Genomic DNA, 14388 nt, shown 5'->3' on the forward strand with positions numbered 1-14388 from the left:
TTTGAAAGAAGTGGTCCCTTATTAGAGATATGATTTATTCTTAGATAAATCACTGATTTATGGCTCGCTGGGGTATATGTTTAATACTGTCAAAAAATGAAAGGACACCCCAAACTATCTGCAGTGCCACAGCTACTCGTTCTGAAAAGGATCTAAGGCAGCTGAGACCCCTGGGTGTTAAATGTAATCTTTGCCTGGGATAAAAGCACAGAGAATTGCTGATCTTTATAAAAAGATCTGTCTCTACCCACCGCCTTCCTCCCCGCTCTTCTACCACAGTGCAGTTCATCGTCAGAAAGCTCAGAACTGGAAATTAAGGGGGGGAAATGGGTTGTGTTTGTGTCATTTAAAAAAATCTGCAGCAGAAAGGACTCTTTTTTAATGCATGCTAGAGAAAAGTTTATCACTAAAACAAATATAGCTTCTGGATGGTAATGGGTAAATTTGACTAGAGAAATAATGGAAAACCTATAGGAAAACAGGAAATATGTTCCCCTGCTCTTGGACTGTTCTCATCAATTGAATGAAATGTAGTACTGGCTGCCGAAAATCACTACATAAAAAACTCATGTAGCACCAATTCCCAATTCTTAGACTCAGATTTATGCTTTTATTTTCACTCTAAGATTTCATCTACTTTTATCTGTATAGATTTGATGTGGATGACGTTTAGACCTACAACTTCTACCCTGACCTCTCACCTTCACAGAGCGCCCCTATTTTAAGGCCTCTCAGTACTTTCCACTTCAGTACTCAACTGTCATACCAAAACCAATGGGACCAACACACAGCCTTGCCTCCTTTCTTTATTTTCTTTCAAACTGAATTTGCTTCCAACTTTACCATTTTACTCAAGGGCACCAGAACCATTCTGGTCCCCCAGTTGAGAAAACTTTTAGACATCTTTCACTTTAGTCTTTTCATTCAGCCCCGTATGACCAGTTTGTCACAGAATCACATCATTCCTTTTCTGAAATGTCCCTTGATATACCCCTTTACAGCACCCTTGCCCAAGCTTGTACTACCTCACGCCTACCCGCTACCCCTCTACCCCCGACCCTCGAACCCCCACCACAGATTTAAAAGGCTTCTTTGTGGAGCTCTCTGGCTCCACTATTCCGGTCTCTCTGCTTCTTTCAGTTCATCCTTCTGAGTTTAACTTCAAGAACCACACTCAAGATCATCTGCCTTCCTGCTCCAACATTATATCCTGCTTCTCCCTCAGTACACCCATTCCCACCCCTACCCTTTTGCCCATTTTGCTTTTCTTCCCGGGAATGTCTGCCTTCCCATTTCCCATTATCTGCCTACAGAAATCCAGCTCATCCTTCAAACCCACGTATGCAAATTTAGCTTAACATGTTTCATTTGTTATGTATTTTGAAATGCAACAATTAGTAAATTGGCAGGATAAACAAATCCAGTTACTCCTCTCTTGCACCTGCTCTAGCCCCAGACCAGTATATCTAAATATTGTAAAAGTATCACTCTTCCTCAGAGACTGGGCAGGCCATTTCTTTATTTTAACTGAGTTTTATCATCCTCTAAAGATGATGCAATTATGCCTATTAGAAACGTTCTGTTATAATTAGTATGCCAGATATAACATAATGATCCTACTTGACAGTGTATAATGATTGCAATTTCTCATAGACCCTACCATACACGGTTAGACAAATGCTGGCTTCTATCTTCTAGGCTCTGGCAGAAAATCACAGGTAGTCTTACCTGCAGGGTTAGGACTCCCTTCACTTTGAGTGTCTTTTGGTCTCCTGACATTCTCTCCTCATGAATCTAAAAAATCATCCTCTGGTTTCACGGGCTTGGACACTAATTATACTTGCTTTATGGATGGAAAACAGTGCATTCTGAATCACTCATATACAGAATAACTTATTTTCCCAAAAGACATTTTCTTAATTCTGTCCCAAAATCTCTCTGATAGACAGCTGGCATGAGCATCCCCTGCCTTAAAGATATGAAGTAAATTCTGTTTTGGAGAAGCTTCATGGATTTTCTGAACCTATGTCAAGAGTCTCTGCTGGGTAGTCCTAGAATTTCCACAGTGTGCTCTGAAGGTCTGCAGAAACCTATACAAGAAGTCTACATTCAAAATAAGCTAATATTTTATGTCATCTGCTGAAAATCATGAAGGGTGCAGTCTTGAAAACTGTAATAGCTCCCCATGCTTACTGTAGTGTTTTATATAAACTGGAAAGAAGAGAGATACTGCTATATTTATTGGAGCTCAGCAACTTGTGATTTCATTTCAAACAAAAACTTAAACTCTAATAAATACATTTGGAATGACTGGCTGAATAAACAAATTTAAGATTATAAGTATGATGATTTTATGAGTACATCAAGTTTTATGCATATAAAATTTGTAATACATACTATTCATAAATTAGTAATCTGACTTTAGTGCTTTAAAATAGTATAGTAACCATTGTTAATTATTTTACATTTCCATTTGAAATGAATAATTTTCAGTCTTGGTTTTTGGTCATGGAAGTTCTGGAAAATGTTTCTCTCCCAATGAAAGGTGTCTTGGGTTGGGGACTTTAGCTCTTTACCGTGTAGAACAATCATGCCAGGGAGACATGGGGTAGTGGTTGGAGTAAACATCATGCATGGACATTATTAATGAAAGTCAGAATCAAGGTTTGAACAGGCTGATTTTGTTTTGTCCCAACACTCCCAGCTTGACACAACACTCCGTGCTCTTCAGCACTATCTTCCACAAGAAACGCAACTCTGTAAGATGCAGAGCTTTCAAAATTTTTGATGAAATTTCTCAGAACATGGCAGTATAATACATGGTATTTCCCTGGAAAAATCCTCTTTGCATATATCTCTGTTAGAGGAGGGCTGGGGGTTGAGGGATCAGATCCTCTCTTCTCTCTTTCTTGTCCCCCATACATCACAGGGTCTAGTCTCAGTCATCCCTGTCTCCTTCCCCCTAGATTCCTCTATTCCCATCTCATTTACTCTCACCCCCTTATCATGCAGAGCAATGTAACTATGCCCCAACTTCTCTGTCTCTGAACTTGCATCCTCCACTGTTGCAGGCATTTAACTTAGAAAGGGCCCTCCTATTACCAGGAAGCACCCCAGCCCAGAGGCAGGGAGATTCAAAATCAGTTTAAGTAGTTTTCTTTTTATCTTTATAAACCTCCTTTATCACATCTGTCAGATACTGCAAGTGGACAAAGGGTCAGTTTAGAGGCTTTCAGCTTCCCACAGGTGACACACCTGTGCAGGTGGCATCCTGGCTGCCTTTTCTGGCTGGATCACCCACTGGGAAGGGAACAGCAAACAGTGGGAGGAACAAAGCATGTGTGAGAGGAAACAGGGGGAGTAGAGGGCAGACTAAGAGGGGAAATAACTGCATTGAATCTTTTCAAATACTTAAAAGTGGCAGATAAAAGAAAAGGCACTGCCCCCATGATGGCTCGGATAAGAAATGTAGGAAAACCATTACATTAGAGGTTGAGAAGCAAGGTGATGCAACTTGAAGAGCACAGGTTGTCCCACAGGTAGGCCAGCAGGAGGCAGGAAAGGAAGCCCTGCAGCCCCCACACTGCACCTGTGAGTCTGGTGTGGGGAGTTCAAGACCCTGGCAGCCCTGGGTAGCCTTGCCTAGGCCACTCTTTTACCACAGCTCTCTCACCTTTGTCTCAGGAGCAGTTCTAGATGAGAAATTTAAAGATAAAAAATTCAAGCAACTAAACCAGAAGGGGATTTCACAACATGTAGCCATCTATACTGATAAGTTAGCTGCTATTAGATGGGCAACTTAAACTCTTATTAATTAAGTTTAGTTGGTGTAAGACTCTGTGCCTAATGGTGTACTGAAGGCGAAGTTAAATAATTTATTTTCAGGAATTGTTTCACACCAGGTATAATTATTTCCACCTATTCTAGATGGTTTCTGACCTTTCTTTTATCTTTATTTTAACCATGACATTTATCACTCATGGGACTATTTTTGGAATCTAACACTTCCTCAGAAAATTTTAAAGTAACCAGATCAATTAAGACTAAATAAACATATGTCAAGAGAAATGAGTCTTAGGAAACTTGCACTGGATTGAAGGATATAGACTGACAAGGCAGACTGACAAGGTAAAAAAAAAGTTCCTTGGTGCACTGAGGGCAGGCTTCATGGAAGAGGCATCATTTAAGACAGGAATGGAAGTTGACCAGAGGAAGCAGGCAAAGGTGACAACATATAAATAGCTCCTGAGCTGGACAAGAGTTTGGCTAACTGGAGGAACTGAGAGCAGAAAGGTACTGCTGGAGCACAGAGACCAGAAGGGGGGGGCGGGGGAGGTCGCCCTGGCAATGACTGGAGGAGACTGCTGTGAGATGGCCATGGTGATTGCTTACAGGAGAGAGGGAAGTTAGACCGCATTCTTCACCCAGACAGCAGCTGCACCCTCATCTCCTTCTTGTGTACGGCACCAGTCTCCTCCATTATGTATTTTAGAAAACATTTTTGTGGAATCAGTTATTGAGTAACTGGTTATCGGTCAAATACATTGGCCATTTGCTGTCTATAGGGCAAATGAATTGGCTAGCTGATTCGTTTAGCTCTGATGGCAATCCACTCCAATGCTAATTTTCTCATAAAACCATATCCATTCATTTGTATATCCACTCAATACTCACTAAGAGTCACTATCACATTCTTACTTAGTCACTTCATCTGCACTTAAAATTTGTTTCCTTGTTATTAATGTTATATAGCTATATCTATATATGGTATTACTCATAGCTGATTAAATCTAAGAACATTCCCATCAAAAGCTAAGAGGCAAGAACTTCATTAACAATGAAATCTCTGATCATAAAACAGCTTCAGTAGGACAATTGGGGATCCTTGTCATGATCTAATTTGTAACATGATCTAATTGGTGACTCAACATGAAAGATATTACATATACTGGGATTATTACATAGAACAAATTGTATTAAAAAGACAATCCCAGGGTGGAGCAAGAAAAGGAAAAGAGAAATTCTAGCTTTAAAATGTAGAAAATCACCTAAAAGCAATAGGATAATAGGAAATTGAAAAACACAAATTCATTTTCAGTGAAATTGGAGAACCACTAAAACCTTCAAGTATGATATATTGGAAAATAATGCCAAAGTCATGAAAGTCACGTGCATATGTAGAAAGATACCAAGAGAGGATTCTGATGTTGCGGGCCTTGATAAAACTGTCAAAGGCCATTTCTCCAAAGTAGATGGCATGCCCTATATCACACCTTTGTTTAAAACACAGGGAATGGGTATGCATAGTCGTGGCAGGGCTTTCCTGAGTCAGGTTAAGCCTCAAGCTCTCAAGAAGCAGAGAAAGGATTGTACAGACAAGCTATATTTGCAAGATGCAAACTGTCAGTGAAGTGAGGCGAAGGAGAGAAACTCATGAGCAGCCTAGCAGTACCAGTCTCAGTTGGCTGGGGAGAAGTAAGGGCAAAAGAACTCTCAGACCCAAACTTGCTTCTTAGGGGAATTCATACAAGCCTGGAAAACAGCCTATGAACTTTCCTTATGGAAAACTCTGGCAAATAGCTGGTATGGAAAAGTCTCCATATTTAAGATGAGTAATGATGTAAAGAGAACTTGAATAGGACCTAAGTAGAAATGGTACAAAGAGGAAGGGTACGGAGTAAAGAAAAGAATAAAAGCAGAAGCAAAGAAAAATAGCTCAATAAAACTTTGTCACAGTGTGGGATGAAAATGGTGACTGGCATGTTGGCAAGAATTAAATTCTTAAAGTCACCAGACGCTCTAGAAAGCAATAGCACAAAATGAAGATGCAAGGGCTCAGGGATGAAATTGAATGTGATTGTCAGAACTGGGAGTAAAGAGAAAGGAGAGGGAAAAAACCCCAACTGGCTAGAGGGGAAGGGGTTTAAAGGCAGAACTGAATGAGGCAGGAAGAGAGGGAAGCCCCATTGGCTATACCTCATCAGAAGTGGCAACTTTGAGAGCTCTAAAGCCAATGGGGCAGAATGAAGGAAACCATCTGAGTCAGGACTGACCAAAGGAAGAAGTTATTCTTTCGGTATTTTAAAAAAATCTGCCCTGGCTGGGTGGCTAAGTTGGTTGGAGTGTCTTCCTGTATACCAAAAGGTTTCAGGTTTGATTTCTGATCAGGGCATATATCTAGGTTGCAGGTTTGGTACCCAGTTGGGGCGTGTATGGGAGGCAACTGATCGATGTTTCTCTCTCACATCAATATTTCATCCTCTCTCTCTAAAACAAACCAACAAACATAAAACAAAACAAAAAATCCTTGGGTGAGGATTTAAAAAAATCTGATGTTGGAATCATTCATTCTTGAGACTAACATTAATACATAACTCTGTGTTCATTTTAGAAATCCTATGCTGAGCAAAACTCTGTTATTTTAGTGAATGGTTACCCTGTATTTGAATTTCAAATAAAAAAAGGAACATTCATTTAAAAAGGGTTCTTCTATACTTTCGTATTCCTCAAATGGTAAAATAATATAACAGTACAAAAAAGCTTTGATTGCAAGAAAATTCTTATTCTAGCTCAAAGATTTTCAAAATAAATGCGATATAAATGTGATAGTATTAAAATTGATGCTCTAATCAAGAAATTTTCTCTGTATTATCTATATATTAAAACCCTAGTATGCTAATCGACCAAACGGCAGAACAACTGGTCGCTATGACACTCATTAACCACCAAGAGGGGGCAGATGCTCAATGCAGGAGCTGCCCCCTGGTGGTCATTGCACTCCCACAGGGGGAACGCCGTTCAGCCAGAAGCTGCATGGCTGGCGAATACAGCTTCCACCTCTGTGGCAGTGCTAAAAACCTCAGGGGATGTCCGAATGCCGGCTTAGGCCTGCTCCCTGTGCACAAATGTTGTGCATCGAGCCTCTAGTATGAAATAAAAACAATGAAAAAGACAAACCATAAATGCTTTCTTGAAAACAACTGTCACTTTTTGATTGATTAAAAACAACTGCAGCCAGAGTTTCATTACTGTCTAGAACAGCGGTTACAACCTTTCGGACCTCATGGACCACTGGTTGGTTACCACTGGTCTAGAATGTAAGAGTTAGATCGTGGGTCACTCCCACCCTACCAGCTCAAAAAAAGCCAAATGAGCCACATATTTAATCCAACAGGGAGATGAGATCTCAGGACAATATGTGGCCAGAAGTTCATCCAAGGAGAAATGGACCTGAGCCCTAGCTCACCTGTAGTAGAGCCCTGGAGAAAGGGAGACCAGGAACCATCCAAGAAGGTAAAAGAGCACAGGTAGAGGCCAAGTATGAGCTAGTATGAGAGGACAGGTTTCCTAGGATCTGTAAATACAAAGGAGTGCACACTCCCTGACAAGCTATTCTCCACAGACCTCTACTTGGTTTCACAAAACAATGGTGAGGAGCAGGACCCAAGATGGGAGAGAGCTTCCCTTGGTGGTACAGGCCCAGATAAGGGGAGTGGCTGCTTCTGCAGGAAGCACAGGGAGCCCTACCTAATCCCCTCCTACTGTCTTAAGTCCAAAATCCATATAGCTGGGGAGGAGGGGAAGGGGGGAATAAAAGAATAAACCCTTTTTCACAAGGGGAAGACACAGGCAAGAGTTCTGGTGATGATAAATAAAGCTGCCATAAACATGTGTACATGGTTTTATGAGAGCATAAGTTTTGTTTCTCTTTGGTAAATACCTACTAGTAGGATGGCTAGAGTCTATGTAAGGGTAGTATGTTTGACATTGAAGAAACTGCTAACCCATTTCCAAAGTGACTGAACCATTTTGTTTTCCCACCACAATGACTAAGAGTCCCAATTGCTGAATACCCTCTATAGCACTTGATATTGTCAGGGTTTCTGTATTCTAATAGGTTTGTAGTGGTATCTAACTGCTTTTATTTTGCATTTCCCTCATAATTAATGTTGTGGAGTATCTTTTTAATGTGTTTATTTTCCATTTATATTTATTTTTTGTTCATATCTTTACCTTGTTTTTTAATTGGGTTGTTTTCTTACTAGTTTGAAAGTTTTTTATATACATACTAGAGGCCTGGTGCACGGGATTCATGCACTTGGGGGGGGGGGGGCCTCAGCCTGGCCTGCACCCTCCTCACAGTCCAGGAGCCCTCAGGGGATGTCTGACTGCCAGGAGGCAGGAGAGGCTCCCACCACCACCACCATTGCGCTCGCCAGCCATGAGCCCAGTTCTGGGCTTCTGGCTGAGTGGCGCTCCCCCGGTGGGGAGTGCACTGACCACCAGGGGGCAGCTCCTGCATTGAGCATCTGCCCCCTGGTGGTCAGTGCATGTCACAGAGACCGGTCATTCCATCTTTCAGTCGATTTGTGTATTAACCTTTTATTATATAGGATTGTAGATACAAGTTATTTACCAGATAACATGTTTTATAAATGTTTTCCAATCCAGTCTATGCCTTTTCTTTTCATGTGCTTAATAGTGTCTTTTGAAGTTTTAAAGCAGAGGGTTTAAAATTTTGATGAAGTTCAATTTATCATTTTTAATCTTTCATGGTTCATGCTTTTGTGACTGTCTCTAAGAAATCTTTGCCTAACTCCTGCTATCCTCTTTTAGAATGTTTATAGTGTTAAGTTTTACATTTAATTCTATTATTCATTACTTGTTAATTTTTATAAATGTTATGATCAATGAGATCAATGGTGTGTTCATTTTTTGGCATATTGAAATTCAATTTTTTTACAGTACCATTTGTTGAAAAGACTACCTTTTCTTTTTTTCCTTTTTATTGAACTTATTGTGGTGACACTGGTTAACAAAATTATACAGGTTCCAGGTGTACAATTCTACAACACATCATCTGTACACTGTATTGTGTGCTCACCACCCCAAGCAAAGTTCTGTCCATTTTTTTCCATTGAATTGCCTTTGCATCTTTTCCTGGTGTTAAACTGTTCCTAAGCACAGAGAAAGAACTTTCAATTTCCAAATTATTTTATAAAGCTATCATAGTATTGATAGCATAACCACCAAATACAGCCCCCAAAACATATGATGGACCAATTTCATTTAAAATTGATGCAAAAATATCACATAGGATTCTTCATATAGGATTATTTTAGAAAAGACAGCTCAGTATTAGGATATCTAAAAATATAACTCACTATATTAACTGATCAAAAGAGAAAATATACCACCAGAAATAAATAATTCCAACTGATGTCCTTTTCATCACTATTTTTTTCATATTGTTCTGGAAGTATTAGCCAGTATAATTAGGTAAGAAAAAAATTTTTGCTATAAAAAATTGAAAAGGAAGAGATAAAATAATAATTATTTGCAGATACACTTTTATAGTTAAAAAAGTAAAAGACTATGCCATAAAACTATTACAAATAATTTAAAAATTGAGTGAAGTAACTGGGCAAGAAATTGGTATCCAGAAATCAAAAGTCACAATGGATACAAACTATAACCACTTGGAAGATCCTCAGGCAAAAGATCCCATATTATAATAGCATTTTAAAAAGAAAAATACCTAGGAATAAAAGAGGAAAGTGTGCAAGATCAAAACAAAGAAAAAACAAATGCTACTGAGGGATACAAAAAAAGGTTTTGAAAGAAAGATATACAGTAGCCACCCAGTGGATTGGTAAGAGATTTGAGTTTCAAGACCCCCAGTGGATGACTGAAACAGCAGATAAGTACCAAACCCTATATATACTATGCTTTTTTCCTATGCAGACATATCTATGATAAAGTTTAAATTTACAAATTAGGCACAGGAGGACATTAACAATAATCTATAATAATAAAAGCAGAATATGCTAATTAGACTGGACGACATTCTGGACGAATTCTGGATGAAGCCAGGGCTGCGAGGGAAGCCCGGGTCCCAGGTGCCAGAGGGAAGCCGGGGGGATGAAGGCCAACTCTTGCATGAATTTTGTGCATTGGGCCTCTAGTAACTAATATTAAGATAGAACAATTATAATAATATACTGTAATACAAGTCATGTAAATGTGGTCTCTTTCTCAGAATTCTTTACTGTACTGTACTCACACTTCTTGTGACTATGTGAGATGACAAAATTCCTTATTAAGCCAAAAACTTTGACCTTTTCACTTACAGGAAGCTCTTTATGGCTTCTCTTTGGCAGATCCAAATTACCAGCATGACTACTCTTATGCTTTGGGGCCATTATAAGTAAAATAAGGGTGACTTGAACACCAGCACTGTGATACTATAACAGCTGATCTAATAACCAAGATGCCTACTAAGTGATTAACAGGCCGACAGTACAGGCAGCACAGAGGTGCTGGTCAAAGGGATGATTCAGATCCCAAGTGGAATGGAGTGGGACTAGAGAGATTTTATCACACTACTCAGAACAGTGTGCAATTTAAAAGTTATGAATTGTTTATTTGGGAAACTTTTCATTTAATATTTTCAGACTGTGGTTGACTGCAGGTAACTGAAACCATAGAAAGCAAAGCCATGAATAAGGGGGAACTACAGGATCACATTCTTGGTTAGAAAGATTCAAAAATTATAAAATAACTTATCTTAAAGTTAATCTTGAATGTAATGTATATTAATAAAAATGCCAATAAAATATTTTTCTGGGAGTAGATAAACTGCCTCTAAAGTTCATATATATATGTAAATGAGAACGAACCTCCCCAAAATCTTAAGAAATGTTACTATTACAACCAAACATTCAAATGCATTATAATTACAACTAGAGGCCCAGTGCACGAAATTCATGCACAGGTAAGGTCCCCAGCAGCTGCTCCTGCCGCCACCAGTTGGGGCCTCCCTTCCCCCAGCTGTCTGCCACTGCTGCCAGCCGGGGCAGGGCTGGCTAGGGCGAGGGGCCGCGGGCAATTGGCTGGCCAGCCCTGCCACCTGGTCAAACTCTCTGTTGAGGGGACAATTTGCGTATTAGGTTTTTATTATATAGGATAATTAAAACATACTAGAAAGAGACTCAATGAACACAAAAATTTAGTATTTGATAACATGGTATTTCTAATTAGTGAGAGAAAAATGGATTGACCAGTGAATGGTGTTAGAATAATTGGGAAGCCCAGTTGAAAATTTAGTTGGTTTTCTACCACACACTTTTTACTAAAATTAATCTACATGAAGGAAACCTTAAACATGAGAATGAAACCATAAGAATACACAATGAGAATACAGACAAATTAGTTGGTAACCTAAACTTATCCACTGCAATGGGGAAGATCTTTTCAAATATGATACAAAGTCTACAATCCATAAAATAAAAGATTGATAAATCCAAACACATAAAAATAAAAAATTTCTGCAAGGGAAAAACAAAATCAAAAGACAAATGATAAATTGGGAAATATCTGCCTTTAATTCACTGAAAAAAAATCACTTAATACATGAAGAACTCCTATAATTTAATAGGAAAGAGAATAGCAATGAAAATTATAAAATGAAAAATGATATAAACAGCTCATAGAAAAGGAGGTACAAATGTGTGAAAAGAGGCACAACCTCACTCATCACAAGAGAACTCCATTTTTTTCCTTATCTGATAGAAATTTAAAAGTTTAATAGCACATTGTGCTAATGAGTCTCTAGTGGGAGTACAGTTGCTTCTTGTGAGAGTAAAAATTGATTCCACCCATATGGAGGACAGTTTGATAGCATTTACTAATAATACAATTAAATTGATGTAGAAATTCTAATTCTGGAGATGTATTCTCCAAATATCCTGCAAATATACATCCACAAAATGTGGCATACATTAGGTAATCATTGCAATGTTGTTTAAATAGCAAAATAAAATGGGAAACAATCAGAATCTTATAAATTAGTGGGTTTTGTTTTGTTGGTATCTGGTTTCTTTTGCTTATCATTATGTTTTGATGCATCCATGTTGTTGCATATTGTACTACCATTCTAGTGTAGTGTTCTATTGTATGACTGTACCATTCACTCATGTTGATGGGCATTCATTGTTTCTAACTTTGGCTATAATAAATAGTGGTGCTCTGAATGCTCTTATGCACCTCTGAGTGAACAAATGTGCACATTTCTGTTGGGTTTATACCTAGGGATGGAAATTTCTGGGTCATAGGGTATGTAAACATTTTAGTAGAATTACTAAACAGTTTTATAAAATATTTACCATATCCCCACCCACATTTTGTATGACCAATCTCATATTTAGCCATACTGATGAGTAAGTATAAAGCTATCACATTGTACTTCTAATGTGCATTTCTTTGAGGGCCAATGAAGTTGGGTACCTTTTTAGTAAAGTGCCTGTTTAGGGTTTTGTTGTAAATGTTTCCCTCCACGTCCCGCGTGGTTCAGGGTTCAGGATCTGGAAGAGGAGCCGCACACAAATGAAAGAGAAGAGACAAGAGATAATTTGGAAATATTGGGGGGCCAGGCGGGTAAGTCCAACTCAAGGGGAAGGACTTCCACTGGTGCTCAGGCCTCGCCAACCTTTTATTGGTTTGGGATACACCCACAGCCCTTAGGCAGGCAATTTCCAGTAATAGGCAGACTAGCCCATCAGCAAGGATTTACATAATAGTAAATGGGGAAGTTGCTTCAGCTACCATTGTCTGGACTAACAGTGGGTGCACAGCTCTGACCTTTGCTAGGGCTTCAAGGATCACCAGCCTTCTGGGTTCCTTGTCCACACCTCTCTTCTAGTGAAGACAATAGGCAGTTTCCCACAGGGTTTTTGCCCATTTTTCTATTGGGTTGTCTGAATTTTTTTTATTTATTTGTAGCAATTTGTTTTATATCCTGCATATGAGCCCTTTGTCAAATCTGTATAATACAAATATCTTCTCCAATTCTACAGCTTGCTTTTTCATTCTGTTAATTAGTACCTTATGAAGACAGTTAATTATGGTTTAAAGAAGTGAAATGCTCTGAAATATGACAATTTATGAATAATTATGTGCACAATCACTGTTCTAAGAAATAAATTGCTGAGTAAAATACTAATTTACAGGAATATAGTTTATGCAACTTTATATATATATATATGTAGATAGATTTGTTTTTATTGCTATTATCTATATATATATATATGTATATATATATATATATATATGTATATATATATATTTGTTTTTATTGCTATTATCTCAATAAAAGCAATTCAACTATTATTTGACTATTTAAATTACTTTATTGGTGTATGATTGACATACAAAAATCGACACTAATAACAATTCAACTATTATTTGACTATTTAAATTACTTTATTGGTGTATGATTGACATACAAAAATCGACACTAATAAAAGAGAAAGATGCAAATTGACCATACCTTTGCGACACCCACCAGCCAATCAGGAGTGGGTATGCAAATTAACCTAACAAAGATGCCGGGTTAATTTGCATACACAGATGCTGAGCGGCTGGGAGCAGGGTGGGATGCTTGCATCGTCACCATGGTGAGGACACAGGTGTTCCGCACCACCCCAGCCGCTCTGGGCAGCGTGGGAAGGCAGAAAGGCGGCTCCAGTCAGAGCAAAGACGGTGCCAGCCGTCAGGGGAAGGAAGGCCCATTCTTGCATGAATCTTCATGCATCGGGCCTCTAGTTCATACATATTTAATGTATGTGACTCAATGAGTTTGGCGATAAGTATACATCCATGAAACCATGACCATAATCTATGTCATAAACATATATCACCTCTGAAAATGTCTACCTGCCCTCTTTATTTACTATTATTTTGTGTGTAGGGGGGTTATAAGAACACAACATAATTCACCCTCACCACATTTTTAAGTGTTCAATACTGTATTGTTAACTATAGGCTCTATAAAGTAGATCTCTAGGACTTACTTATCTTGTATAACTGAAACTTTTTATACTTTGACTAATATCCTCTGTTTCCCCTTAATCATATTTATTGACTACCTACTATTTTCCAGTCTGTTGTCATGGAGATTATATTCTAGTTGGAAAAAATATAAAATATGTACATAAATAATTAGATGCAAAAATGTGTGATGATGAAAGACATTGTCAAGAGAATGAGAAGATAAGTCGCACACTGGTAGAAAATATTTGCAAAACTCATGTCTGATAAAGAACTCATTACCTAAAATATAGAAAGAACTCATAACCTAACAGTAGTAAAATGAACAACATAATGAAAAACTGGATAAAAAAATTTGAATAGACACCTCACCAAAGAAGATATACTTTGGCAAATACAGATGACAAATTAGCATATGAAAATATATTCAACATCATATATCATTAGATAATCACAAATTAAAATAATGAAATGCCACTATACACCTTTTAGAAGATCAGACATCTAAAACACTGCAATACCAAGTGCTGGTTGTGGAGCAATAGAAACTCTCATTCATTG

Source organism: Myotis lucifugus, unplaced genomic scaffold (assembly GCF_000147115.1).
Source record: "Myotis lucifugus unplaced genomic scaffold, Myoluc2.0 scaffold_8, whole genome shotgun sequence".
Lineage (NCBI taxonomy): Eukaryota > Metazoa > Chordata > Mammalia > Chiroptera > Vespertilionidae > Myotis > Myotis lucifugus.